The sequence below is a fragment of the Aquarana catesbeiana genome, linkage group LG11 (genome assembly GCF_042186555.1).
Source record: "Aquarana catesbeiana isolate 2022-GZ linkage group LG11, ASM4218655v1, whole genome shotgun sequence".
Taxonomy (NCBI): Eukaryota; Metazoa; Chordata; class Amphibia; order Anura; family Ranidae; genus Aquarana; species Aquarana catesbeiana.
The window spans coordinates 95,285,026-95,309,765 of NC_133334.1; the positions used below are offsets into that span (position 1 = coordinate 95,285,026).

General features: G+C 41.1%; 1 long non-coding RNA gene across 1 annotated transcript; it reads left to right on the forward strand.

The window, feature by feature from the left end:
- Positions 1–1,012: 1,012 nt before the first annotated feature.
- Positions 1,013–14,475, forward strand: LOC141112983 (uncharacterized). The gene is made up of 3 exons (XR_012236686.1): positions 1,013–1,058; positions 4,302–4,407; positions 13,297–14,475. It is a non-coding gene; the product is annotated as an uncharacterized lncRNA (long non-coding RNA).
- Positions 14,476–24,740: the final 10,265 nt, after the last annotated feature.

Genomic DNA, 24,740 nt, shown 5'->3' on the forward strand with positions numbered 1-24,740 from the left:
GTTTCACATCAGCTGGGCATGTCTTAGCAATGGCTTAGCTATAAGGCGGGACAGGGAGATGCAATCTCTGGGAGTTTTTCAGTCAGGCTTCATCAGGTGCGTAAATGGCCAACACCTACAGAAAGGACATTAACAACTTTGGTCAAACCTGCACAGTTTGTTTTTATCTACAGACTTCCATTTAGGGTTGTCACCTTTTCTTCAAGTCAAACCCGAAAACTTCGGCGTCGCACAGCAATTTTTTTCCATAGTATGCATAGATTAACAATGCATAAATGTTGCTATTAAATAATATTTCTAATCATATGAAGTTAGTCACAAGAGTCCCCCTTTACATCAGAGTCCACAGAGTTCCCCTTTTACATCTGAATCTGCAGAGCTCCCCTTTTACTGAACTCGCAGAGTTCCTTTTCACTATAAAGGGGGACTCTGCAGAGTCTGATGGGAAAACTCTGGGGACCCTAACATAAGGGATGCTCTGGTGTACGAAGAGGACTCTGATGTAAAGGGGAGCACTGTGGCCTCTAGTGTAATTTGTAAAGGGGAGCTCTGATGTAATGAGTGCTCTGAGAACCCTGATTTATCTTATCGTACTAACTTAGAGGCAGGGGAGAGAAGGGGGGAGGAGGGAGACTTAGTCCGGTCAGAATAATGTTTCTGGGTCTCAGACAGTCTTAAACCCGGACGCATGATTCCAAACCACAACTGTCGAGGTGAATTCTGAACAGGTGGCAAGCCTACTTCCATTACCTGCATAATTAGTTTTTGGTAAAGGTGAACTACGCCTTTAAAAGTGAACTTTCATTATCAGAATATCCCTTCTGTGTCCATGTTGCTCTTACTGTACATGCTGAGGTTTTGGCTAAGGAGAGATGCCCTGTATCTTCCTTGGTTTGCTCATAGCTTTGAATTCTGTTTCCTTGTGCTCTGCTTATATTATTTTAGTGTGCTGAAGGTTATTTGCAGGCCATATACTCAAATATAAAGTGTTTATTTTTTTTTCTGTTAACAGGGCACCTTTCAACTAAGTGCAGATGGCTGTTGCAATAAATGCATACGTAAGTATATTGTTAAATTTCTGTTAATGAGTTCCTATTACCTAGTTTATACAATATCAAGGCAGGCATTTTGTAAGTTTATGCAACATTCTTCATAAAGTATATGTAAAAAACATATTTAATATGTTGTTGAAAATCACAAATTTCCCCATTTATATCTTAAAACAGGAAAGTACAGGGAAAGAATTGTTCTTGTGCCAGAAATATAGTTTACTCCTACCTTCCTGTTTGATATGGCAAGAGAAGCAGATGGTGTCAGTGCTGCCTACTTCATTTCTGATGGATTACATCAGATTCCTCTGCATCTCCATAAGCCTAAGAGCACAGGAAGTTGCCAGATTCAAAAGATTTATGACAAAATCAACAGGAATGTTTATGCTCATCATCAGACAGATATAACACAACTGTTTCAATAGTATAGATAGCAAACCACAAGGGAGCAAAGATTAGAAGTCTTGATTAGGGATGGGCGAACGGTTCGGGTTGAGCATAAGTTCGGGCCGAACTTTGGTTATTTGGATGTTCTGCGAACACTGAACAATATGCGGTGTTCGGGGCAAATTCGAAAGCCGCCGGAACACCGTTAAAGTCTATGGGACACTAACATAAAAAATCAAAGGTGCTCATTTTAAAGGCTTATATGCAAGTTATTGACATAAAAGGTGTTTGGGGACCTGGGTCTTGCCCCAGGGGATATGTATCAATGCAAACATTTTTTTAAAAAACAGCCTTTTTTCGGGAGCAGTGATTTTTTTAATGCTTAAAGTGAAACATTAAAAATGAAATATTCCTTTAAATATCATGCCTGGGGGGTGTCTATAGTATGCCTGTAAAGTGGCACATTTTTCCCGTGTTTAGAACAGTACCACAGCAAAATTACATTTCTAAAGGAAAAATTGTCATTTAAAACTGATCGCGGCTGTAATGAATTTTCGGGTTTCGGCAATATAGATAAAACTCATTGAAAGAGAGCATGGCATCCCCCCCAGTCCATTCAGGTCTGGTATGAATAATAAGGGGAACCCTGCGCCAAACTTTTTTAAAAAAATGGCGTAGTGCCCCCCCGCCCCCCCCAAAATCCAACGCAATTTTTAAAAAAAATTTGGTTCGGGGTTCCCCTTAATATTCATACCAGACCCAAAGGGCCTGGTAATGGACTGGGGGGGGGGGGATCCCATGCTCTTTTTTTCAATGAGTTTTATCTATATTGCCGAGACCCGACAATTCATTACAGCCACGATCAGTTTTAAATGACAATTCTTCCTTTAGAAATGTCATTTTGATGTGGCACTGTTCTAAACACGGGAAAAATGTGCCACTTTACAGGCATACTATAGACACCCCCAGGTACAATATTTAAGGATTATTTCATTTTTATTGTTTCACTTTAAGCATTAAAAAGATCACTGCTCCCGAAAAAACGTCCGTTTTTAAAAAAAATTAAAAATGTTTGCATTGATACATGGCCCCTGGGGCAGGACCCAAGTCCCCAAACACTTTTCATGACAATAACTTGCATATAAGCCTTTAAAATGAGCACTTTTGATTTTTCATGTTCGTGTGCCATAGACTTTAACGCTGTTCGTGTGTTCTGCCAAATATTTTGCCTGTTCGGTATGTTCTGGTGCGAACTGAACTGGGGGGGGGGGAGGGGGGTGTTGGGCCCATCCCTAGTCTTAATCAGTATACTAAAGTTTCCAAGAGAAAGTTACTTGGAAAGGAGAGCATAAATACTTGTTTTTCCTGCTGCTCATAGTGCTGAATGCTGCTCCGCTGCTGAGAAACGGTCTGTCAAAATCTGCTGGGAAACCCTACAACTCTCAAAGGTCCCTTGTGCTGGCCTCCACATCACTGCAGGAGGCACTAGTGAGCACTGCAGGGGACTCATGAGATTGACACTCCTGGATAAGTCAGTTTCCTAGCAGGCTTTGAGAGACCATTTCTTAGCAGCATTCAGCAGTGAGAAAGGCAGAAAAGGTAAGCATGTGCATGCTTCTTTTACAGGAAGACCTCTTCTCTGAAACATTATTATAGTACAAATTAGATACATAAACACTTGACCTGTATTTGCACCTGAGCAGAGCATTTTTCTAGCGATTTTGAAATGTTTTTTTTTTTTTTCCAGATGCTTTGCATATGTATTTGCATATGTACCAAGCTTCAGGTGTTTGTTTCCTGGGCTGGGTAGCAGTTCTATAGGAGGAGAGGAATATTTCAGGCATAAAAACACGCAAAGACATGTGTGTTGCTTGTTAGCAGACACTCTCAATAAAGTCCATGGGGTAAAAATGGCAGTATGCAAACAAAAAAGCTTATTTCCTTTTTTGAATGTAGAGTGTAGAATGCAGAGTGACTGAGCGTACACGTGTGAACACAGACAGTTAGAAAGAATTGGATTCTACATGTAGAATATAATCAGGTGTAGGGAAACAAGCAGAAAAATGCTCAAGTGTGAATGGGGGCTTACTGTTTATCTTTCAAAGAATTTGTCATTCTTTTCAGCCAGTCCTGTGATTCTCATGCCTCTGCTTCCCTGCTTAGCCTGACAGGTGCCTCCCATATTTTCTGGCTCAGCAATGCAACTTTCTGTGTCAACTCTCTGCCCCCAGCCTGCTCAATAGAAACTTAATTGCTATTATTATCATCATAAGGTTCCCGATGTAACCTGTAAACTGAATCAAGAAGCATTTTTTCTAGCTCTGCAAGGTGGCAGATAAGTGTAAGTTAAAAGACTAACAAATAATTACAAAAGAATTGGTACCCAATGGAACCCAATTAAGAAAATGTGTGACTCTTAGGTGAAAGATATGTAAATCTTGCATGAAAACATTTATAAATAGACCCCTTAGGGGTCCATTTAAAAAGCAGCAATCGTGATTTTCACCAAACATTTACTGGTGGTAAATCAGACACTGCCACTTAAAACACGTGGACCTAGAACAGTGTTTCTCAATTCCAGTCCTCAAGGTGCACCAACAGGTCATGTTTTCAGGATTTCCCTTAGATGAAACGGCTGTGATAATTACCAAGGCAGTGAAACTGATCAAATCACCTGTGCAAAATAATGGAAACCCTGAAAACATGACATGTTGGTGCGCCTTGAGGACTGGAATTGAGAAACACTGACCTGGAAGATTCACCTGCCCTGAATGTTTGATGATTGTTGGTCATACTGTTATTTATATATGCCCCATAATTACATGAAAACAAAACAAGTTGAATATTAAAAATATTTTGTTTTAGCTCCCAAGGCCTGCAGAGCAGTGAATAACATCACAACGCTGCGCGAAAAGGGCTGTCAGCTTCAAGAGAATGTTCCATATTGTGATGGTGTTTGCATTACAAATCCGTGAGTATTATAAATTATTACATACTAGCCACACTGTGAACTTATATTGTCTGCTTACATTGGTACACACAATGTGGATTAATATCCTTTGTGACTATTGAGTGGTATACCAAAATGAAAGTGTCTGCAGTTCATCTTTAATTTAGCTACACAAGTTTAATATTTTAAAGGGTTATTCCACTTTCATGAAAAAAAATATAGTGAATAAAAAATGATATAGCATATACAATTGCTACACAAGAGATGTTGGATTTCAATGTTTTAATCTGCAGCTCTGAAATTTTCTGTAAAATTCATTGCAACATGGCAACCTGGAGGCATTGTGTACACAGCTGATCTACACTAAGCCTCCAAAAATGTAATTCCCTCCTTGTGTAATTGGTGCATTCATTTTCTTATAAGTTTGATAAAAAGTCAGATTTTAGGCACCCCTGAAATAAAAAAGGAAATTTTTGTGAGAAACTCCCAAGGGTTAATCACCTTAAAGGGATGCAGACACTGCAGCTTTTTAAATTTCAGATATTCACCCATTTACCAGATCCAGCGTTGTCCCATGGAGATCCTCTCATGCCCTGCTACCGCTCGGTCCTGTGCTACCATGTTATCGCTCACGCCACTGAGAGGCCTGCCTTCTCTTCCGGGTTCAGCAGGCAGGCCTCCCGATGATGGGCCGCTAGGCCCGCAGCCCCTCCTCCTCTGTTACTTACACAGTAAGGCCTCCTGAGATATGAGATGTGCATATCCCAAGAGGCACAGTAGGCACAGTACATGTCATTTGCCTAGGTGAATGATGTGTGTAGGGGCGAGTCGAAATCCTTTTTCTACAGGAAAGTGCATGAATCAGTTATTCAATTCAGAATGAGTATGCAATGAGTCTGGTGAAAAAAAGAGCTATTTCTTTACAACAGCAAAAGGTATAAATCTGCTACAAAATTGGTGAAAATCCCTGAAATGTGCATTAATTACCCAGAGGGGATATTTTTTCAGAACAAAAGTGTAGTTCCTCTTTAAGGCAAATCTGACACACATTCTGTCATTACTAAAAATATAGATGTTGGATATCAAAAGGTTTGGCATCTTCTAAGATTAAGCATTTCTATTAAGTTATAAAGCTTAAACATTTTTTCACTTTAAAGGGGTTGTAAACCCTCGAGGTTTTTCACCTTAATGCATTCTTTTTTTTTTTAAAGATTTTTTATTTTGTGGGATGAAGACAGCACATTAGAAAGCATATTTGCAGGTGCAGCCACTATAATAAACAATGAAATATAGAAATGTGATCATTTTAAATAGATCAAATGTCACGTAATGTAATCAACAAGACCATAAACATACGGTCACTGGATACATTGATCTGGTGTATCTGGTGTAGGAACAAGGCTGTGTATATTTCGTCTTGAGACTAGTACAGCTTAATAACTACTGACAGTGGCATAATTTAGAACCTTCAGGGCCCTGATGCAAGAAATCATGGAGGGCCACCCTGACCCCTGGACAGGGCTCTTTTCTCAGAGCCCGATGGGCGGAACAACAGAGCCCGGTCACAAGTGGGTGACTGCATATAAAGGAATCGATTTTCTCCATTTGTCCCGCTTCTCCTTCTCTCCCTCCCACAGGCATTCAGCGGCTGCAGGAGGAAAATGGAGAGATCGGTTCCTCTGTGTCTGTGTTTCTCAATCTTTTTCCAGTCAGGCCACCCTTGAAGTACACCCCTAGGTGAATGGGGCTGAGGCTGCACTGCAACCACTCCGAAACTGTGTGCATTGCATGCAGTTGCGGGATAGTGATGATGCATTTAAGGGGTTAAAACAGGCGGTCAGTAGGCAACATATTGCCTCTTTACCGGCTGTCAAATGCCTCTGAAAAGCGAACTGAGCATGGATCGCTTTTCGGAGGAACAGCATTTTTTTGCTGGCACTGTGAACAAGCAAAAAGAAATTAAAAAATCGGTTCTGATTGCACACATATAGGGGGTCAGGATTAAAATCGTATACCTGAAATGTGCATACATACATGTATAAACACACACACACACACACATGTATAAACACACACACACACATATATAAAAACACACACATATATATATAAATGCACATATGCACAAACATATAAACCAGTGGCGGCTGGTGCTCAAAATTTTTAGGGAGGCGCAAGCAAACTGAGAAATTTAGAAAAAAACACATCAATTGCAGCCACTGTGCCCATCAATTGCAGCCACTGTGCCTTTCAATTGCTGCCACTGTGCCATCAAATGCCACCACTGTGCCCATAAAACGCGGCCACTGTGCCATCAAATGTTGCCACTGTGCCCATCAAATGCTGCCACTGTGCCTATCAAACTCTGCAGCTGTGCCATCAAATGTACATACATACGCAAACACACATGCATACATACACACACATACATGCACACATATAAACACACATACAGTAGATAGATAGTCTTATAAAAAAAAATGTCAGACCTTCTTTACCTTAGCTCTTCCTGCTGGGTACTGCACTGTAGGGGGAGGCAAAGAGCACAGCACACACTGTGCTTTCACTTTGACAAGCTCCCTGCACAGTCAGTGCCGATTACAGTTTGGCTGACGATCGGGGAGCTCGGTCTCAGCCGCCCCTGCCGTTCCTCCTATCGAAGAGTACAGGGGGCCCTCAAGGGCCCTCTGCAGCAAGGGGCCCGGTTGCCACGGCGATCTCAGCGACCCCTATAATTCCGCCACTGACTACTGAGTCTCTGTTCTCTCTGTACCTATCAGAGCCTGTCAGGTCATACTACGTTCGATCAGTGTTGTAGTCTAAGAAGTTGCATTGTGAGAATCAAGAAAATATGAAAGGGAAAGTATGTAGGGGGTCAGAGGGAGTGGCTAGGAATATTTTAGGGATGGGTGGGGGAGGGCTATCTGAGGTCTCGTATCATGAGGGTGGGGAAAACGGGGAGGGTGGGTCGAGAATTTAACCCTCCTCTCCCGCCGCAACTCTTTGAGGGTGTGTCAATTCATGAGTTGCTTGTATTCGCCGGTTGTTATGAAGTGCAGCCAGCAAGACCATATTTTTCCAAATTTGGAGGGGGTGCCTTTCGCTTGGGGAATGAGGTCTTCCATTTCTGCAGTTTTTTTGGAGGCACTTGAACCAGTCGGCTATAGCCTGTGGTTCTGGAGAGCACCATTTAGCTGGTATGCACATCTTTGCTGCATTTACCATATGCATGGCAATTGAGTGAAAGTAAGCAGTTTTTGGAATCGAAGAATGGTGTAACAAAAACTGTGCTGTGAAAATTTGAGAGAATAGGTGGTAATTTGGTTCATGAGTCTGTGAACCTCTTTCCAGAAAGGTTGGAGTTTGGGACAAGTCCACCAGTTGTGTAGAATTGATCCCAGCTCCCCCTCGCATCTCCAGCATTGTGTGGAGACTGATGGGAAGATTGCATGCAATCTATGGGGGGTCCTGTACCATCTCGAAAATATTTTGAAATTGTTCTCTTGGGCATACACATTTACAGATCACTTGTGGATACGTATAGATATTCTCCCACTCTTGATCTGATAGATAAATAGAGAGTTCTTGCTCCCATTTGCGACTGATCAGGTTAGATTTGGGGTTCGATTTCCGCAAATAGGGCATATGTGTCAGAATTTAGGTGATTTTTGGGGTTCTGTTTTCAGGAACAGTGATTCAAAAGGGGTCTTCTGTCTGGACCAGTCAGGTCGAGGGTTAGGATTTTCAAGGAAGTGTCAAATCTGTACATATGTCCAAAATGGGAATGTATGATTTGTCATCTGGGAGGCTAGTTGAGATTGTGTGAGAAGGCAGCCTCTCTCGTAGAATTGTTCTGCTCGAGTGGTAGAGTAGTGCCACAAGGGAAATCTGGGTTTTGTCGGAGTGGGGTCATAGGGCCATTGGTTGAAGATAGTTTCTGCTTACGGCAGGCTTCCTGGAAGGTGGTTAATGTTGGGTGAATTAGTGGGTGGGCTTTGCAAGTCGAAGGGGTATGTCCGGATACTATCCAGGGGAGTTAAGGTAATGGAGAAAGAGACATAGCATGTTCTAGCTGAACCCATGCCTTTACCTTAGTGTGGATGTTCCAGTCGATTATCCTAGCCAAGTGGCATGCTTTATGGTATTTCTGGAGGTCTGGGAGAACTATGCCACCTTTGAGTTTGGGAATTGCCAGTCTAGAGTAACTCAGTCTTGGCCGTGCGTCGCCCTATATGAAGTCCGTACAGGACTTCCGGTACGTTGAGAAAAAGGTAGGAGGACGTTTTATGGGAATGGTTTGTAGGAAGTATAATATTCTAGGTAGAATGTCCATTTTTATAATTGCAGCCCTGCCAAATCAAGAGAAGAGACCGGTGGACCATGACTTCAAATCGTACTTTATAGTTTGCAGTAGCGGTAGGTAGTTTTTGGAGTATAGGTCTGCGAGGGAGGGGGGTAGCTGGATGCCAAGGTACGTAATCATTTGTTTTTCCCATTTAAAAAGGAAATTAGATTGGCATTGTCGACATGTGTTCATAGGTAGTGTGACATTCAGGGTGTGGGATTTCGTAAAATAGATTTCTAGGTTGGTTAAAAAATTGAAAGTTTGGAAGTCTTTGAGTAAGTTCGGGATCGTTGTAAGTGGTTCGGTGAGAAAGAGAAGGGTATCATCTGCAAATTCGGCTAGTTTGTAGGTGTGGTGAGTTATTTCAATTCCTTTGATTTCAGGGTTTGCTCTGAGGCGTCGGAGTAGTGGTTCAAGGGTAAGGACAAAGATCAAGGGGCATAGAGGGCACCCCTGGTGGGGTCCATTTGATATTGAGAGGGCATTCGACAAGTGGCCGTTTACACAAACTTTTGCTGGGGGATTGGAATAGAGTGTAAGTATAAGGTTTGGCATACGATGAGGGAGACCGAAGGCCTTTAAATCTTCTGTCATGTAGTCCCAGGCCACTCTATCGAATGCCTTCTCTGCATCGAGGGAAAGGAGAAACCCTTTGTGGTGGTTAGTTGTGAGCCAATGATAAATGTTGATTGCTTTAAGTGTATTATCCCTTGCCTCTCTGCCTGGTACAAAACCCACTTGGTCAAGAGAGATGAGCTGAGGAAGCAAGGGGAGTAATCGGTTGGCTAACATTTTGGCAAACCATTTCAGGTCCACGTTTATTAATGAGATTTGTCTATAGTTTGTGACCAAGGAGGGGTCCTTCCTTGGTTTTGGGATAACTGTGATGGTGTTTGAGATTGGGGAGGGGCTGTATTGGTTCAGGAAGTCAGTGATGAACTGTTTCCTCAATATATTGGTCGTGGATGCATCTGCTGGGGGTAGGTTGTACAGTTGCGTATAGTACTCGATAAAGTGCTTAGCAGTGTCAGGGTTGGAATTCAGTTTACGTCCTGATAAGTCTGTCATGGAATGTATAGTCGAGGCGGCTCTCTTGGCTTGAAGGGCCCTGGCTAGTAGTTTTCCTGCTCTGTTACTGTATTCATAGAAGGATTTCTGAGACCGGATGTATTTACGTTTTATTTTTTGCCTAGTATTTCTAGAAGTTCATTTCTGGTCTGTAAAAGGTTTTGTGAGGTGTCAAATGCTTGCGTCCTTTTATGGGCGCACTCCAGCTGTTGAATTTGGGTAGTTCTGAGAGCTGTCTTTGTCTTTCACGTTTACGTTTGGCTGCAATGAGAATGCCTCTAATGACGCGTTTATGGGCTTCCAATGTAATTACAGTGGAAGTGTCTGTAGGGTTGTTTTCCACGAAGTACTGTTTAATGCGTACTTTAACCTCAGCTGTGATTAAGGGATCAGTAAGCAGAGAGGGGTCTAACTTCCAAGTCGGAGGGTGTGTGTGAACCTCTGGGAACGATATGGCCATTGAGAATGGGTGACGGTCTGAAAGGAACATAGGGTCAATGGATATTTTATGAAGAAGGGGTAAGTCTTTCTGGGAGATAAATAGATAGTTGATTCTCAAATATCGTTGGTGTGGGTTTGAGAAAAAATAAAGTCCCTACCATTGGGGTTTAATGTCCACCAGGAGTCGTGAAGTAGGAGATCACGTAGCTGTGATTTAATGGAGCGCAGGTATTTGTAAGGGAGGGAGGACGCACCATTAGAGGTGTCTTGGAGGGGGCTTAGAGGGACATTAAAGTAGCCCCCTAGAATCAGAGTGCCTTCTTGGAATGGGGTAAGTGCTTTGGTTAGTTCGCGGAAGAAGGTCACCTGCTTTTTGTTGGAAAGGGCAATGTTTTGCTAGGAGTATGGAGACTCCTTTTGATTTGGACGTTCGGTTGGTTGCGTGGTACACAGTAGGATAATATCGGTTTGTTAGTCTAGGTGTAGTATACGCACAGAAGTGCAATATTATATCTGTTTTATTTTGTTGCATGGAGTGGAGGAGCTGGGAGTGCTTTTCTGGAATATTGAGTGCTTTTGTGTTAAGCAAGATGATTTTGAGAAGTTTATGGTTGCTGGGTGGGGTAGAGGCCATGGTTAGGGTATTTACCATATACAGCACCAAGGACCGTATTAATGAGACACCAAAAAGTGTGATAGGGATAGGGTCTGGGAGGTTGAAGAATTGGGGAGGGGGGGTGTAGAGGGAACAAGTTTGAGGGGAGGGTACCCTTAATGCATTCTATGCATTAAGGTGAAAAACCTTTTGTAGTGAAGCAGCCCCCCAGCGCCCCCCCTTTTACTTACCTGAACCCAATCGTTACGGGGATGAGCAGAGAAGCTCCAGCCGCTGTCTTGGGTCCTCATTGGCTGAGTTTATAGCAGCAAGAGCATTAGCTCCCGCTGCTGTCAATCAAATCCAGTGACGCGGCAGCCAGTGACGGGGTCGAGTCCTGTTGTCTGTGTCAACGGACGCAGCAGCAGGACTCAGGAGCACGCCTGCACAAGTGCCTGCACAAGTGCCCCCATGGAATGCGGGTTTCCACTCAAGAAGAGGAGGAGCCAGGAGCACTGCTGGGGGACCCCAGAAGAGGAGGATCGGGGCCCTTCTGTGCAAAACCCTTGCACAGAGGAGGTAAGTATGACATGTTTGTTATTTAAAAAAAAAAAAAAAAACCTTTACAACCCCTTTAATGCATTGCCTAAAGCAGTAGTAAACTCCTGTAATAAAAAAAAAAAAAATTGGGCCCCCAGGCAGCTGTTGTCAGTTCAGAGTGTGGTGCGCATGTGCTGGTGATATCACTGACTGCTTTAGGTGTGAATATCTCTGAAGCACCGCATGTTTCTGAGACATTCAGTGTACCCACAGGTAAGCCTTATAGGCTTACCTATAGGTACAAGTTGAAAGGCAACGTTTACTACCACTTTAAGGTAAAATTTTTTTAGGTATTAGTATTGCCCCCTCACGCCCCCTTATACCTACCTGAGCCCTTACTCAGTCCATCACTGTGTCCATCTGTAGTGGCTCTCCCCGCTCTCACAGGCTTTAAGCCAGCGGGAGCCATTGACTGCGATGAGGGGCAGGGCTAAGCCACGCTGTCTGTGTCTATGGATACAGGCAGTGTGGTTCCGGATCAAGCCCAAAGGTGCACCACTTTAGGAGGTGGCTTCCTATGGTGGCACACTGAGAAAAGGCAGACATGCAGTGCAGGCGAGGGACCCCAGAAGAGGAGAGTAAGGATTGCTTTGTGTAATTATATTCAAACGTGTTTTTTATAAAAAATAATAATTAAAAAATAAAAAATAAAAAAATAATATATATATATATATATATATATATATATATATATATATATATATATATATATATATATATATATATATATATATATATATATATATATATATTATATGTTATGTACTTTAAAATAATTTTAAGGAAGGCAATAATCTTTTTACATGTTTTTCAGATATACATATACAACTACTCAATATATAGAGAAGCTTAGTGCAAATCCTATAGTTATTGTAAAGAAACACATTTAGAAAGTAAGATGGAAGTTTAGTTCCCCCAGTATAGAGATGGCATGTTCAAAAAAATAGAGAAAGTTCAATAGTTTAGGAGAGTAGAGATAAATAGCGGTGATGTATTTCAAGTAAAATTTTATTGTAAAAGTAATATAAATAAAGAATTAGTTTTAATGTGGACTTCTGCATGGTGGCTGCTACAATGGAATGGCTCCATAGAAATCAAGGTAGTGGATGGGTATCACTGTGCCTGTTTCTAATTCTGGCACCACATCCAGCAGAGAACCCCCCCCACCCCCGTACCATGCACGTCTCCTCACTTCTCCTCTCACTGATACCAATACTGGTGATTATTATTGCCACTAAAACCAATGTTGGGGCTTATTGTTTTACCACTTTCTTTTTAGTATACCGCAAGGTCTCTTAGCAAAGGGCACACACTACAAGGCATACGTTGTGAAGTGTCACTCACTTTATAAGCCACGCCCAATCCCTCCAGGTGTCGTTCCCCTAATTAGTTTTAAATGTTGGTAACTATGCAGGAGATAGCATCCCTGAGCTACTTCTTGTCAAACAGATTCATATGCTAAGTTCACTCTCCCTGCACAAAGTTTCTGCTTCTGTCCTCCCTCCACTGGCCAAATCCACTCCCTCCCCCGGCATACATGATGCTTACTTTTATCATTAGTACAAATGGCTATATTTATGTCAGCACTGCAAAGAAGCTGCTTGCAGGACTTTTTGTGACGTCCTGCCAGCGCAGCGCCCCAGTGTAAAAGCACTCTGGCTTTCACACTGGGTTTGCAGCTGGGGCTTTATGCAGGCGCTATTTTTTAGCGCTGTAGCACCTAAAAAACACCTCCAGTGTGAAAGGGGTCTTAATTTTCACTTCAGAGACTGGAGCTGTGCTTTAGGCTTCATTGAACTTTTTCAGATTGTTGGCACGTATCTGCAACTTTATTTTCATTGAGCAACTTCTTTCTTTGCAGAAATCCCATGTTATCTTCAGGCAAAGACAAGCCATGTGTGTGTTGTGGTATACAGAAGTCAAATATGAGAACAGTGAAACTAAAGTGTCCTGATGGAAAAACAAATAACTACACATATGAATACATTGAAAAATGTGGCTGCGACACTCTGATGTGCAGCAAACCATAATAGAAATGTAAATGATTACAAAATTCATGCTGCTTGTCGCTTTTTATACATTTCCTATTCTTTAAGCTACTTTCTTGAAAGGTCTTAGGTTGGTTTTAAAGTTTGGCTGTTTTACTATACTGCATCATTCAAGCATAGTCTACTGTGTGCGCCTTCAGTGTGTGTAATGCATTCTTCAGCAAACCCCTTCACATGGTTGCAGATACGCCTTACTCCAAAGCATTTAGACTACTTTTTATGTAACATTATCTCCATGTGATCCTGAAATTAACAAAACCTTACCATTGCCTCACTATAAATTGGTAACAGCTAGTGATCTGTGATTAGGTGAGCATTTACACTACATACATAGTAAAATATGAATAGTTTCAGATGTTAGATTACTAATTAATCAAAACAAACTACAGTATATAAACATGTAAAATTGTGCAAGCACAGAACATGAAACTTGAAATGTTCCAAAAAGAATCAATATTCATTCCGATTTGATTTCTTATCAGCCTTAAGTCTATATGTAGACTAGATTATAATTATAGTTATAGTTATTTGCGCTATGGCTGTGCCCAATTTCTCTCGAAATTAAGCTACAATTACAAAATGCTTGCAATTTTAGGTAAAAACAAAAATATGGCCACAAGCGGCAGCCGATGTTCTGGAAATTGACAGCAAAGATAATTAGCTGCTTTGTTAAGGATCCCATTTTCCAACTACCCAGCCTTTTAAAATTCTTAGGCAATTGGTTCACTGTCACTAGTGGCAGGCAGGTGGGGGAAGATTTTTAAATGTATGCAATGAACTTTTAGTTTCAGCCACATTTTAATGTTTCTAAACCATAACGTTTGGATATTTCAGATGTATTGTGTCCATGTTATGTTACATATTGAGGTTTGAAGTAAGTAACTGTAATTTTGAAAGTTTCACATTCAATGTGATAAAGCCTAATGATGAATACATTAGATTGCATTTAAATCATAGGAAAATCATTTATTGAGAATGTGAAAACAGTGCATAGATGTCAATGTTGCTTTTTCAACATGTAATAAAACTGACTGCTGCTGAAATCAGACTCAAATATTGTCTTCAGACCATGTATGTCATGCATATGATCTAAATCGGGATAAGTATATAGTACCAGTAGACATTGTTTAGGATTCAAGAACAACAGAGACCCCATTTTGTCATGTAAACATTTTGCGCCCTAAACCCTTACGTTTTTAGGACAAGCTCACAAAAGATAATTAAACATATCTAGGTCAACTAAGCACATCAGGCATAGAGGACTTTGCCAGGGGCAAACTTTTGACGTACGTATTGGAGTTAAATAAGCCTTGTCCAGGAGATACAATTGTGTGAGGCGGTCTGATACCTTAGTGGACACCCGTTTGCAATTAGTCAGAGCTTCGCTCTATTCCTAACCATCCATGTTTATTTCCCAGGAGATTTCAGGTGAGTAGGCAATTATGGAAGCTAAGGGGCTAAGTAATAGGCTGTAAAGCATTTTATTCAGTTTTTGAGGTCACTACCACTTGTAACCTCTATTATGGGAACAGGTGTAGGTATTGGGTGTGTGTTGGAGAATGGGCTCTTAGGGCATGCTGCAACCTGAGGTAGTAAAAAAAGCATGAAGTGTAAATTTATCGCTCAAGTGGTTGTAAAGTTGAAGGTATAATATGCTAGTATGCATAGCATACTAGCACATTATGTTAAACTTACCTTAAAAGAAAGCCCTCCTGCGCCGAGATATCAGATCTGGAGACCGTTTTCATCTTCACCCGTCTTGCATCCGGGTTCGCGGACCCCGGCTCTGTGACTGGCCAGAGACGCGATGACATCACTCCCGCGCATCCACACAGCAGCCACCTGTCATGGCACGGGGCTCTGTTGAAACGGTACAGGTGGCCGTTCCTTCAGAGCACAGGCTTACCTAAGGGTAGAAGTCATGCATGGAAGTTAACTTTCAGTACCTCAGATCTCTTAATACCCCTGGTGTCAGACACATGGTAGTGATAGCATATGCCCTTAGAAGCTCACAAATCTGAGTCTGGTATTGTTAAAAGTTCAGGTAAATGTTTAGTGTGCTAGAGGTGGAGGAAATTGTAGATCATGGGGTATTTGATTTCAACATAGCCAGATCCCAAACTTGATTGTGGTAATAAAAAGACTAGTTCGGTTCTCAGCTGTGAAGGATGCCCATACACCTCCTAGCACCTCACACTGAGGCTGTGGTGTGGTAGATGTACAGTAGATAATCCACAGATCAGGGATAAATAACGGAGATCAGATTTATCTACGTGATTGAAATGGGACAATTGAGCTGCAAGTTAATATAGGCTAAAGTGCAGCACGTTCTAAAGAGGTCAGATTCTTTAAAGTGTACCAGGGTAGTTTGTCTGCTATTGTCCTAGACAAAAGACTGAAGTATGGTGTCCATAGTCTTAAAGAATGTATTGGGTATATATACGGGGGAATGCCAGAGAATATACAGAATCTTGGGTAATAAGATCATCTTCATTAAAAATATTCTACCCATCACTCCTAAAGGAAGTCTGGCCCATGTTTGAGTTTTGGCTTTTAGTGAGGTGAATACGGGTTCGATGTTCAACAATATGTAGTCTGACGGGGACGGGATCTGGTAACATGCACACCTGTAGATTAATGCATAAACATGTAGCATTGAATGCAGTGTTTTTACCTGGCATAAAGCCTTTTTGAAAGGGATAAATTAAAGATGAGATAACTTAATTGACGCGCATTACCAATACTTTAGCTAGGATGTTAATATCCATCTGTAATAGGGAGATAGGCCTATATGACTCCAATAATACCAGGTTTTTGCCAGGCTTCAGAATGAGCAGGATTGGAGCTTCAGGCATAGAATTGGATAATACTGAAGAGTCAAATATACATTCAGGAATCATTACTTCTCTATAATGTGTGTAAATGCAAGTGACAGGCTGTTAGTGCCTAGTGCCTGGTGCCTTTCCATGTAAACTGCACTATAGCAGCATCAGCTGCTATCTCATCACTTGTGCGTGGTGCATCCAGGAGAGATGCCTGTTCCATTGATAGACATGGGAACTCAATATGTTGTAAAAAGTTCATCATCTCTGTAGCAGAACATGTGACAGTGGAGGAATACAGGTCACAGTAAAATTTACAAAACCCAGTGAGTAGCTCAGGGTCAGTAATATGACTCCCAATAGGTGTCTATAGAGTAATAACAACAGGCAATCTCGAATCAAGGTGGACTCAATAGGCCATGAGTTTACCAGAGTACATGCCATATTCAAATATACAGTATACTGTTTACATGCTGTTTTCGCAAAGCAGTTGGTTGTTCCGCCACCCCAGTATGCGCAGGCGTGTAGTTTAAAGGACCCCCAGACCACATGGGGAGCAGTCATACCTGCATTGGTAGCAAAGAACAACTCCCATTCCCTGTCCAACTCCAATCAAAAAGAATTAAAGTGCCACAAGGGCAACGGGAGGCGAGTGCATGTGGTTATTTTAATCAAGATCGGTCTGATAATAAGCTAGGGCAAAAGTCCACAGTAAGTTATCTGTGCAATAAGGTCTTTGATAGCAGAATGAAATAAATACAGTACATGGCAGATTGCGAGGAGAAACAGGAGTAAGCTTTTGTGTGTTGATGCTTACAGTATATCTCCAAGAATCAATTAAGGCAATCACCTGTACAAACCTGGATTTTTGGTCAGGGTCAGAGAGCTTATTGCATCCAACCTATCCAGACTGGGGTTTAAAGTGGTGTTAAAATTGCCCAGCCATATAGCAGAGATTATAGGGTGGTGCGTCATATAAGAGAACCCATCACTAAGCACCACAGAGTTGTATGGGGGAGAAACATAGTATGCAATGATAAGTAACAGTTGTCCAAATAATAAAGTATACAAAAATACTTTGTCCTGAGGGTCTGATACAATATCCGATGATTTAAAGTTCAATGATTTAGCTATAAGTATAGAGACACCCTGAGTAGTGTAGAAGCATGGAAAGCCCATCTGATCAAGGGTCTCTTTAAAGTTCTTTGTAAGTGTCCAACCATGTGTGTTTACACGAGATCAATGATATCAGCATGTTGGTCGTTAAGGAAAAATTAGGCAGATCACTTTACTTTGTCACGTATACCCCAGATATTCCACGTAAGGAGCTTCTAGGGGGACATTGGAGATTATGTGTTGTGAGAGCATTGCTGGACAATGCATGGACCATCAGAGCAAACATATCGTAGAACCCAAGTATTACACAAAACATTTTGTGTAACATTATTGTCACAAAGCATAAAAAGCCCCAACCTGCTCTGTACCCACCCCAACCAATGCAAGCATAGAACCCAATTAACATGAGCTGCGTGTAAGATGTAACCTGTGAAATACACAGGTGTAGTAAATAAATGTAAGATAAACAGTGTTATCCAGGGAGATACAGTACACTTGAAATAAACATCCCTGCGAGTTGTGCTAGAGAGGTGACTTTTCTCTGTAGAGCTAAGCAGACAGTAAGGCTAATAAGAGGGACAAGTGAGAAGGGTCCCCAGTGGCCTGAACTGAATAGTGGAATAAAGAGGGTCTAAAAATTTCTATTAAAGGTCATACCTATTTCATTTTAGAAAGAATTCTAGCACTTTGTTAAATAACATCACACTAACAACTTCAGCTTATAACATGTTGTACCAATGAAGAGGTTCATAAATCATTTCTTGAAGTACCAATCACCAGAATTACCTATGGAATCGTAGCTTGTGTCAACTGGGGGAAAGATGGGCGCTTCTTTCAGTTAATATGCTTACATAATGTGGCCCACAAAACACAAGTTTGTCATACCATCATACACTTGACCACTTTAACTGATTGTAAGCTTGCTGCTGAGTCACACCCATAGCTCTGCAATCAGGAAAGGCCATACTCCCGGCTATTAGGAAAACTCTGGCTCTGACACAGTTAAATGCAAAAAATAAATATACAGTATCTCACAAAAGTGAGTACACCCCCCTCACATTTTTGTAAATATTTTATTATATCTTTTCATGTGACAACACTGAAGAAATGACACTTTTCTACAATGTAAATTAGTGAGTGTACATCTTGTATAACAGTTTCAATTTGCTGTCCCCTCAAAATAACTCAACACACAGCCATTAATGTCTAAACCGCTGGCAACAAAAGTGAGTACACCCCTAAGTGAAAATGTCCTAATTGGGCCCAATTAGCCATTTCCCCTCCCCGGTGTCATGTGACTCGTTAGTGTTACAAGGTGTTACTCAGGTGTGAATGGGGAGCAGGTGTGTTATATTTGGTGTTATCGCTCTCACTCTTTCATTCTGGTCACTGGAAGTTCAACATGGTACCTCATGGCAAAGAACTCTGAGGATCTGAAAAAATGAATTGTTGCTCTACATAAAGATGGCCTAGGCTATAATAAGATTGCCAAGACCCTGAAACTGAGCTGCAGCACGGTGGCCAAGACCATACAGCGGTTTAACAGGACAGGTTCCACTCAGAACAGGCCTTGCCATGGTCGACCAAAGAAGTTGGAGTGCACATGCTCAGCATTATATCCAGAGGTTGTCTTTGGGAAATAGACATATGAGTGCTTCCAGCATTTCTGCAGAAGTTGAAGGGGTGGGGGGTCAGCCTGTCAGTGCTCAGACCATACGCTGCACACTGCATCAAATTGGTCTGCATGTCTGTCGTCCTAGAAGAAAGCCTTTTCTAAAGATGATACACGAGAAAGAGCGTAAACAGTTTGCTGAAGGCAAGCAGACTAAGGACATGGATTACTGGAACCATGTCCTGTAGTCTGATAAGACCAAGATAAACCTATTTGGTTCAGATGGTGTCAAGTGTGTGTGGCCGCAACCAGTTGAAGAGTACAAAGACAAGTGTGTTTTGCCTACAGTCAAGAATGGTGGTGGGAGTGTCATGGTCAGGGGCTGCATGAGTGCTGCCAGCACGGGGGAGCTTCAGTTCATTGAGGAAACCATGGATGCCAACATGTACTGTGACATACTGAAGCAGAGCATGATCCCCTCCCTTCAGAGACTGGGCTGCAGGGCAGTATTCCAATATAACGGCTTCAAACACACCTCCAAGATGACCACTGCCTTGCTAAAGAAGCTGAGGGTAAAGGTGATGGACTGGCCAGTAGGGATGGGCCGAATGGACCCCTGTTCGGTTCGCACCAGAACTTTCGAACACCGCGAAAGTTCAGACACGAATAACGAACCCCATTAAAGTCAATGGGACCCAAACCTCAAAAATCAAAAGTGCCCATTTTGAAGGCTTATATGCAAGTAATTGGGCATACAATGGTTATAGGGGTCTGGGTCCCACCCTGGGTGACATGTATCAATAAAAAAAAAGTTTGTGAAAAACGTCATTTTTAAATGAGCAGTGATTATTTTGTTTTTAAAGCGAAAGCATAAAAATGAAAAATTCCTTCCAATATAGTGCCTGGGTTAGTCTACTTGTTAAGATCTGTACCATGTCTAGAATCTGCTTTAGCAATAATTGCATTTATAAAGCCAAAAAAAATGACATTTTCCCTGCAAGCTGCCTTTATTTTGCTCAGCAACAGCTGGGGAGCCAGTGTGTATGATGAGGCCACAATGTAGTGCACCGGGAACAAGATTAGATATTTTTTGGATACATTCTGGTGTCACTTTGTCTTTGGATAGAAGTAGCGGGTGCGTAAACATTGGTCTTTGTGTGTTGGTGGCACCTTCCCACCGTACCCCTATAGAGGTAATCTTGATGAAAGTTAGAATTTGCCTTGCTGTAAAAAATTGCAATGATATGTACCTGTTAAACAGGTGCTGAAAAATTGGTCTTTGGGTGTTAATTGTGCCCATGAAACCTATACCAAAAACATTCTTCCAGATGACATGATTGAACATCCTCAAAGCTAGGCAGCCTCGAAATTCTGCAGAGATTCCACATCCCAAAAAGACTTAATCAGTGACATCGGCATCAGGGGCTTCATAACTGGTAATCCAGGACTGTTTCATTTTTATAAAAGTCAAACGGTCCACGGAGTCTGTGGACAGACGCGTTCTATGATCAGTAGGGATGAGCCGAACACCCCCTGTTTGGTTCGCAGCAGAGCATGCGAACAGACCAGAAATTTGTGCGAACACGCAAACCCCGTTAAAGTCTATGGGACTCGAACGTGAAAAATCAAAAGTACTAATTTTAAAGGCTAATATGCAAGTTATTGTCATAAAAAGTGTTTGAGGACCCGGGTCCTGCCCCAGGGGACATGTATAAATGCAAAAAAAAGTTTTAAAAATGGACGTTTTTTCAGGAGCAGTGATTTTAATAATGCTTAAAGTGAAACAATAAAAGTGTAATATTTCTTGAAATATTGTGCCTGGGGGGTGTCTAGAGTATTCCTGTAAAGTGGCACATATTTCCCATGTTTAGAACAGTCCCTGCACAAAATGACATTTCTAAAGGAAAAAAAGTCATTTAAAACTGCTTGCGGCTATAATGTAATGTTGCCCCCCCGCCCATTACCGAGCCCTTTGGGTCTGGTATGGATATTAGGGGGAACCCTGCACCCGAATAAAAAAAACAGGTGTGGAGCCCCCAGGCCCTACATACTCTGAACAGCAGTATACAGGGGGTCCCCGGGTTAAAAACAAGATAGGGACTTGTTGGTTTGTTGTTAAGTTGAATCTGTTTGTAATTTGGAACAGGTACATTTCTTAAGTGTAGCTCCAGCCCAAAAATCTATTTTTAAGCTTTTTGGATAATATAGGGCAGGGTTATCACCCCTGTAACATTTTTTTTGCTGTCTGTGCCCCTGTTCAGAAGATTTCCCCTGTCCCAATGACAATTGGATTTTGAAAATTTTGGGTTGTTAGGGAAACAAGGATTGTTGATAAAGCATCAGTGGAGACACCTTTTTCCCATATTAACTCTTACAGGAGAGAATTTCCTAGGGGTAGATTTCCTCTCACTTCCTGTTGTCTCCCTCCATTTGTAAGTAGGAGTCGTTTGTAAGTTGGATGTTTGAAAATAGGGGACCACCGAGGGCAGGAGGCGGAGCCTAGTGGAGCAGACATGCATTGTTAAAGCTCCACACCGCTGAGGAGAGAAGAGAAGGACAAAGCGGAGCCTGCAGGCTCAAAAGGTATCCATTTGAACCTTTTTGCCCCAGGGAACAAACTGTGAAAGTTTGGGCAGGAAATATGGTACTGGGAGGAAACCGTGGCAGAAATAAAAATCACCTCACAAAGAGCTCACAGGCACTCACTGCAGCTGAAGCAGCTCCAGTCACCTCACAAGATACAGCATCAGGGCGCTCTCACAGACAGAAAATGTCACAGCAAGACTCTCCATTTGAGTCAGATACAGAACAAATCCTCTCACAAACTTCTCCACAAGCCTCCTCAGTATCCCCAGTAATATTATTACAATTTGAAAAGATGCTTCATAAGGCTTTAAAACAAACCTCAGACCAAATAACAAAAAGCCTAACCAAAGAAATAAGAGAGCTGGGAAACCGCACCGCAGCTTTAGAAATAAAAATGGATGAAATTGAAATTACAACCCAAGAAAATATAACAGAATTGGAACAATTAAAAGAAGAGAATTTAATACTTCAAACTAAGCTCGAAGATTACGAAAATAGAGCCAGACGTTCAAACTTGCGCATAAGGGGAATACCTGAAACTGTGACAGACCTGCAATCTACTATTACTGCTCTATTACAAGAACTAAAGCCAGATATCCCTAATGAACGTTTGGAACTGGACAGAGTACACAGAGCCCTCACAGCCAAAAAGAAAGATGGACCCCCACGTGATATAATCACAAAATTTCATTATTACAGAACGAAAGAACAAATACTAATTGCTGCAAGAGAAAAAAAGGAACTTAATTTTCAAGGACACAATTATCAAATTTTTGCTGACCTATCCCAACTTACTATTACTAAAAGACGATCCATGAAACCCCAACTAATGGAACTGCAACGCCACAACATTATGTATCAATGGGGCTTCCCCTTTTCAGTCAGATTTAACTACCAAGGTACAATTTACAGAAGCAGATCAGCAGATGAACTACAACAAACCCTTTTAAAATTAAATCTGACAGAACCCACAAGCAGCAACACTCCCACACGCAGAAGAATGGCATCATCTTCACCTTCAGGCAGCACCCAGAAAATTTCAGAACAAAATGGGAATCATCATTCTCACAAAAGAGGCCGTTATGCCACATCATCCATGGACCAAGAAGATTCAATGGACTGACATCCTAATTCCTGATATCTCTTCATTTATTATACTAAGAGATGGTTCTCTATAAAAAACCTATATTTATAACTGAATGTAACTGCATTCTAATAGTCACACACTGTGTGGGATCATGTTACATTCCAGTTATATTTCTTATTACTTCTGATTCATATAGCCTTAGAATATATAAGTGAAATAAGGAAATTCTTGTTCAGTTATATATTATCAGGTAATAACAATAGATTTATTACTTTTTAGGACAAATATGTTCAATAATCCAGAAGTAATGGAAGCTTTTTCTTTCTTTTCTTAAAACAAATATATTATTACCTAACTAGTTCCTAGAATTATGTTTTTGTTTATTCTAATCTGAAGCAATACAACCTCAATTTTATGAGTTAACATATCTAAACAGTTACGTATGAATAAAATATGTAATTGTTTACTCTAAAAGGGTTAAAATCCCAAAATAATTCAAACTATCTTCATCAATACCAAAGTTATTAACAGTACCTTTCTAACTGAATTATTTAGCCTAGGGCAAGACTAACCATATACAACCACCCTGGAATAAATAATTTCAACAAAAACTATATTCTGCACTCCAATTAATGAAACATCATTTTGATGTCTTTTGACATAGCACTTCTCTCCTGTAAGCGGAAGATCCGTGTACCCCCATTAGCCCTCCTCATTCTCCCAACCATATTATGTGGGAGTGTGACGAAGGCACTTATTCCCCTGAGAGAGATATTTATTCTCTTTCACGGGTAAATTGTGATTACTTGCAAAAAATAATTTATACAATGTATCATCTAATCTCATATGTTTTTTGTTTACTCTTTACTCCAGAATTCACTGGTTTCTTTTCTATCTATTCATCTCTTCAGTCCCCACAGGTTGATCTGCGCAGTCAGCTCTGCATAACAAAAAGTAAGTCAAAACTATTTGATCTATTGCCATGGCACCACTAAATATACTTTCCCTGAATGTTCAGGGAATAAATGTCCCTCAAAAAAGGACCAAAGCCTTCCGTACTTTCCATAACAAGAAGGCTCACATAGTATGCCTCCAAGAAACACACTTCACCAAAGATTCTACTCCAAAATATATTTCTCCTTTTTATCAACAAATTTACACGGCTTCTGCCTGTACCAAGCAAAGGGGAACTCTAATTGCATTTCACCGATCCACACCATTCACCTTATCATCAGAAATTAAAGACCCAGAAGGTAGATACCTGATACTCATGGGTTATATAATGGATACAGCAATCACGGTGATTTCCTACTACGCTCCTAACAAACAACCTACACCATTCCTCTCACATATATTACAAGTGATTAATACACACAAAATAGGAACAGTGATAATGTGTGGGGATTCGAACCAGGTCCTCCTCCCATTTCTAGATAAATTACCTTTTACACCATCCAAAATAACCTCTAGATTACCTTTTTCTCAACTTCTTCCCAAATACAATCTGGTAGATTCATGGAGAGAAAGTAACTCAATGAAAAAGAAATTCACTTATTTCTCGCACCCTCATCAAACCTTCACCAGAATAGATCATATTTTTCTAACAATAGGAATGATACCAGAAATTATTGTATCAGATATAATTCCGATTCCGTGGTCTGACCATAATGCAGTATACACTACTATAGCCTCAGCCATACCAAAAGCGCATGACCCAACGTGGTACTTACCGGACATAATGCTCAAACACCCACTACATCAGATGGCCATTGAACAAGCTTTAAAGGAATACATATCAATTAATAATACAACAGACGTCTCCCCAATAACACTGTGGGAAGCTCATAAGCCTGTCTTGCGTGGTACAATACAAAGACAAATGGCACTATTTAAACGGGAACGCAAAAATCTAGCAAAAAAACTAGAACTCAATTTTAATGCAGCCTACATATCATTTCAAGATAATCCATCTCAGAGTACAAAATCTCATCTGGAAAAATCTAGATTGGAATACGATCTATTTCTCACTGAGTC